Here is a 6554-nt window from a genome sequence, read left to right as displayed (position 1 = left end):
GCTCTAGGACTCTGGAAGGGCTGGATGCCTATGGCTAGATTCAGTCTGCCTGAATCCCAGCTGAAGCTTCGGGTCCAGCAGGCCCATTCAGTACTCCTGGTTCCTGGGGACAGACATCCAGCCAAGCAGTATGATCTGGTTAGCAAAGCTCTTTGCCTGCCTCTTGGGCATAGGGGAGACAACCAGGGAGGGGGTGATGCCTTCTAAGGCATCCCCAGCTCTCTAGACACTTCCTGTGTGACAATCCCCGGGGCTATACAAAAAACGATATCCTTCATCCTGAAGTGACACTGATGGAGTTAGTCCTGTGCGGTCCACTCTACAGGCAAGAATACTGAGAACTGGAGAGCCTAAGAGAACCATCCAATTGCAGCTAGCACAGAACAGATGTAGTTCTGGCTCTGAAACCCATGTAAGACAGGGGAGTCATGGAAGAGAAGGGGATGAGGAATGGGTTGCAAGGAAAGAAACATGACAGAAAGAAGGTATCAGTGGGCAGGCCAGTTCCAGCTGGGGCTCAAGGTCACAGACTGGGTCTTCAGAGCAGATGGGGTCCAGACCTGCAACTCTACTCAGCATGCAGCCACCTTCTCAGCTCCTGACACCCACAGCGTCCTTCCTGGAGCCTCTTTCCAGCAGCAACCTTCTCCTCCCCACAAAACAGCCCCCGCCCCCAGCTTTCATCAGACAGGTCCAGGCTGGAAGACCCCAAGAAGTACTCTGCTATCCACCCCTGCCGCCCCCGTTCCTCCTCTTCCCTTTCTCCATCCCCAGTTCCCAGATCCCTCCTTACCCTCCAAGAACAGTCTTACTATCTGTTAGTTGTCTCCATGGTAACAACAGAGGGCAGGTCCTGGGAGAGGAGGCTTCTGGGAAATGTAGTTTCCTGCGATTACCCTGGGTCCAGTTTCCCAACCACCACCACTACCATAGTGTGCTGCATGGTAAAGTATCAGCTCAAGAGCTGATCACCAAGATTTTAGGAATTTTTGTGAGCCAGTTGCCAAACACAGAATCACTAAATGATAAAAATCTCCCATGAAGTGTCTTAGTCGCATTTCTATTGCTGTGAAGAGACACCATGACCAAGGCATCTTAGAACAGAGTTTATTGGGACTCACGGCTCCAGGGGGTTAGAATCCATGACTCATGGCAGGGAGCAGGGCAGCAGGCTGGATGGAATGGCCCTGGAACAGTGGCTGAGTGTTTACACGGGCATGCAGCAGGGAGTAAACTGGGAATGGCATGGGCTTTTGAAAGCGCAAAGCCCAGCCCCAGTGACACACCTCCCCCGATGAAGCCACACCTCCTCCAACAGAGCCACACCTGCTAACCCTGGGAAGTAGTTCCACCAACTGGGGACCACCAAACCTTCAAATGGGGGTCGTTCTCATTCGAACCACTCCACAAAGTCCTTCTATTAAAAAAAAAAAAGCAGTGAATCCTCCAAGTTCGTCACTTCCCAATTACTTGACTGCTTTCTGTGTACTTGAGGTAATTTTATGCTAACCCATGCCTCTTAGGTACAGTGTGAAGGCAGCTCCTCCCTGTTCTGTCCAGGGATGTCCGAGCAAGAGCTTAGAATGCAAGGTGGTTATTTATGCCATGGGAATTGGAAAAGGCTGCAGACGAAGGTTCCTCTTGGGAAGCAAATGGCTAAACACCCTCAAGCTACCTCTGCCCTGCAATAGGAGAGGTAACCTTCACCAAGACACCTGGAAGTGCAGGATCTAGGGAGGCAGGTTACTTGACCAAATGTGTGCTTTGGGCTAACCTGGGCCTCTTCGTGTAGTAGACAATTCATGGTCTAGGAGATGTCGTGGTGGATGCAGAAACTCTTCCCAAGTTTCTTGGGAAGAAACAAGGACTGGTTGATTCCAGTTCCTGGGGAGCCAGCATCCTCTTCTGATCTCCATGGGTTCCTGCATGTGTGTACACTCGGATGCATACAAATAAAGTAAATACATTTTTCTTTCTTTCTTTCTTTCTTTCTTTCTTTCTTTCTTTCTTTCTTTTTTCTTTTCGAGACAGGTTTCCTCATAGTTTTGGAACCTATCCTAGAACTCATTCTATAGAAAGGGGGCAGGAGAAACCTTAGTAGACTCACTTCTCTACACCTTCGAATTTGCAATTCGATGTGATTATTACCTTAAGGCTTGGTGAAAAAAGGCTTTGTCCTCTGTGCTTAGATTTACAGTCTAATGCTTTACTCAGCCAGTTTACCTGTTTGTTAACCGTTGGCCTCGAACTCACAGAGAGAGGCACATGTTTGAGGTCACAGGACGATTTGTGGGAGTCAGTTCTCTCCTTCCACCATGTGGTTGGTCTGGATTTTGAGCTCACGCCACCAGGATTAGAAGCAAGGCAATGGCAACGGCGGGGGTCAGGCACTCGGCCGGGCTGAAGCTAACATCTCAGGTAACCACTCTGCCACCTTTACCCTCAAGGCCACCACATCTGCCTTTTCTGATACAAGGTGACAGCAAGCTACTTGTCACCTCCCGTAACTGAACCTAGGGGAAGTAAGGCTACAGAGAGCATGGCCCCACCTATGAAACACCAGGCCCCAAGCTCAGAAAAATCAGCACGAATCATAATTTGGATTGTTTTGGATGAATATGTTTTACTCTGGGAAGAATTTCATGTCTTTGAATGTTAAGCTATTTAATGAGAGCCTAAAGCAAATGCACTTGTTTCCTGCCTCTTTGTTAGAATGTAACAAACTTCAGAAGCTGGCTATGACTATGAAGGGCCAGGCAGAGCAAAACAACAAGAAACTGGGGAAGGGGTCCTCCCTGCAGCTCACCGGGACACCAACAGGCAGGGCAGGCCAAGCTCTGGCTTAGTCACCTTCATTCATGGCAGGTGTCAGGCACTGGGCGGGGCTGAAGCTAACATCTCTGGTAACCACCCTGCCACCATCCTGGGACAGCAGAAGTCTTGCTTTCCATGTCTGCAAGTGGAATTGGCCACAGGGGCTGCAGAGGCAAAGGCAGAGGCAGAGACAGCCCACTTCAGGGACTCTGGTCCTTCTAAGAAGATGTTCCCGCCTCAGCAGTCACTGTTGCCAGGCAATGACAGAAGAATCTTGCCTGCCAATCAAGGACGCACTTGACTTCAACCTGGGTGCTCTGCCGGGCAATGGGAGTCACTATTGTTGGGACTCTAGAAAGCCGGGATCCCAGCCACACAGACCCTCCCTGGCCCCTGTCTATATCAGGAAGCCAGTCAACGGGGCTGTAGCCTGGTTGGCCCACATCCCATTGAGCCTGGCCAGGAAAGTCACAGCCCGGGTTGCCTTGAGTTCCAGGATGGGGACATGGAGATAGTTCTGAGACAGAGTCTTAGTGAGTGTTCTATTGCTGTGAAGAGACACTGTGACCAAGGCAACACTTATAAGAGAAAACATTTAATTGGGGCTTGCTTACAGTTTCAGAGGGTGAGTGCGTGCTTGTGTGATCATCGTGGTGGGAAGCAGGCAGGCATGGGGCTGAAGCAGTAGCGGAAAGCTTTATATCCTGATTTGCAGGAAGCAGGAGGGCTGGGGGAAGAGACACTGGGCCTGGCATGGGCTTTTGAAACCTCAAAGCCTACTCCTAGTGACACACCCTCTCCAACAAGGCCATACCTCCTAACCCTCTGACAATTCTTTAACTAAGGACCAAGCATTCAAATATATGAGACTAGGGAGCCCGTTCTCATTAAATCCCCACAATAGCCAGGCTGACCTGAAACCTGCCATCCCCCCGCCCCACAATCTCCTTTGGCATTGCCCACCGCCTTTTTGTTGGTTCCACACACTCCTGAGTGCTGGGATTACATGCATGTGTATCCCATGCATTCGGGAAGGGTCCTGGGAGGAGCTGGCACCCACAAGGTGCCAGCCACCCTGGCTTCAGTCCAACCTGTGGAGGGGCGTTGAGTGGACAGGTTGTTGTCCCTCTCTGACTCCATTTCAACATCACAGCACCCTTGGCCAGTTGTTCTTTAAGTGGTGGTGGAGGAGGGAAGGGGGCGTCAATAGGAATCAGGGCCGGCTATCTATTTTTGCCACAAACCTCTCAGGACAAGGCAGGAACTCTATAATACCTATTTGAAGTGAGGCAAGGCCTAGGCTCTGAGAGGTGGGGCCACATGCCCAGTGTCACACGACTCCTGAGTAGCTGAGTCAAGATTCCAGTTTCTAAGACAACTCTATCATCAGCTCCGATGCGTGAGAAACACCTGTGACGATAAGACCCAAAGGCCCCAAGCCTGTCGTCCGAAACAGACTGCGGCTCAACACATACCAAAGCATGGGATCCTTTCCCAGAATTCAACAGCAGCCTTCTTGCCTTCCTTCCCCTTACTAGCCAGAAGTCAGGCGACAAGAATGTTCCAGTTGGGCAGGAAGGGGCTGGCAGCCTACAGTCTAGGCATCTATACTGGCCTGCTGGGAATGGGAAATGAGGGGGACAGAAATCTAGGTAGAGAGAAAGCCCTGGGAGGTAAGGGGTACTCTGCAGGCCACAGCAGGGCAGGGCTGGGGCGCTCACCATTGCTCCTTTCCCTCTCGTATTAGTCAGGGTTCTCGAAAGGAAGAGAACCGATAAATGAACATACGTGGGATTGTTAGAGTGGCTTACAGGAAGGAGCCGATACAGGCAGCCTAACAATGGCTGCCTCACATTAGAGAGGCTGAGAATACGGAAATTGCTGAATGTTTCAGCAGCCCCAATCTGACGGTGAAGGTTCCTGGAGAGCTGATGGTCTTCAGTCCACACTGGATTCCCAAAGAAGCTGGTGCTAGTGTCGACTAAAGAACCCCACAGCGACAGGAGATGGGTTTGCCAGGGAGAGGGGGGACAAGCAGACAAAAAGGCTTTCTTCGCTGCCCTTTCATCTGGGACCAGAAGGTGACACTCACTTAGGGTAGGTCTTCCTGCTTCAACTAATATGACCTAGAAAAATCCTTTACAGGTTGATTTTAGCTGATTTCGGATGCAGCCAAGTAGACAATGAAGATTAGCCCTGGCCCACACCTCTATTATTATTTTCTTTGTTTTTTGAGGTAAAGTCTATCCTAAGCTAACCTTGAACTTATGATGATTCCACTGCTGCCTCCTGAGGGCTGGGATTACTGAAGTAACCCACCAGATCTGGCTCTATTATTTCTGCTGCTTTTGCTTCTCAAGGAGGCCGGAGAAAGAGAGGGAATTAAGGAGACATAGGAGGGAAAGGAGCTCCTCACGCTGGAGTCTGACTGAAGACTCTTGACAGCTGAGAGTCACACGTCCCAGCACAATGAACGCTTGCTGTGATGGCTGGCGGCCTACACAGCACAGAGGTTTCTCTTCACAGAGAGATTTCAAAGAATGTTAGCCTAGCAATGAACTGTGCTCCAGTCCTGATCGTGTATGACAGCTTCCCTTTCCCAAAGAGAAATGGGCAGCTTTCTAGGAACCCCATTTGCAGTAACGGGTAGGTCTTAACCCCCTGTGCAGCCTGCGACCCAGTTTTACCTGACCAGATAACGGTCCTGCAAGGCATCGCCGGAGAAACTGTATAATCTCATTTATCCAAAAGGGAGAAGAAAAGAAAAGAAATTACTCACCAGCCGCTTGAGCTGTCACTTGAGAGCCACTCAGATCACACATGTATCAAGGGCAGTTGTCAGGACCTGAAGTTAGAGGCTCTCTTGAGAAGCCACACTCACACGCTCAGGTGTGACCTATCCCTTCCCTGAGCGCCTCTTCTAGCTCCCCTGTTTAAATCTACATTTAAATCTCTCTCTCTCTCTCTCTCTCTCTCTCTCTCTCTCTCTCTCTCTCTCTCTCTCTCACACACACACACACACACACACAAACACACACACTCTCTCTTTAACAACATGCTTCACACTGGCTCTACAGAAATTCCTTTCTTCCACAAAATCGAGGATAGGGACCTTCTCAGGCTGCAGGTGGCAGTGCTGGCCCATTTCTCTTTCAAGGCCTCTGAAGCTGCAGAAGAAAGCTGTGGTTGAGAAATGAAGGCTGAGCCACCGAAAGCCACATGCTTAACCTGATTCCTGCCTGAAGCATCCCCTTCTCCGGGAATCTGTCAGCTTTATGAAAACACATACATCCATTTGCTCAGCCAACAAGTATTCGTTTATTAAAATATGTGCGACAATTATTGGCTTAACGTGGGAAGGCCTGCTGTTCAGGCTGGGCGGAAATGGTGACAAGGCTGTCTAGGTCCCTGCTTATAGGAGTTGGACATTGTGGAAAGGGTGGCCTTTTCTCCCGTCCCCCCTTGGCCACATGCACTTACGTGGATGGAGCAGGCATGGCTCTAGTTCTGGACCTCAACTTGTGCCCCAACAATGACAGCAGGCAGCAGGTCAGATTCAGACCTCCTACCGGGCAGTCAAGTGGAGTGAGTGCGGGTGTTCCTGGAAGCTCACCCTCTGAGGGGCATTCTCTAAAAGTGTCCTGGGAACTTAGGAGAACCTCAGCCCTCAATGGTGCAGTAATTGCAGTTAGGATGAGCCCCGACTAGGGAGCAAAGATGAGGGTAGAGTAGGTAGAAGA

This window comes from Alexandromys fortis, unplaced genomic scaffold (assembly GCF_014885135.2).
Source record: "Alexandromys fortis isolate MF-2015 unplaced genomic scaffold, M_Fortis_MF-2015_v1.1 scaffold_1, whole genome shotgun sequence".
In the NCBI taxonomy this organism is placed as follows: Eukaryota; Metazoa; Chordata; class Mammalia; order Rodentia; family Cricetidae; genus Alexandromys; species Alexandromys fortis.
Note: the sequence above shows the minus strand (reverse complement) of the source record.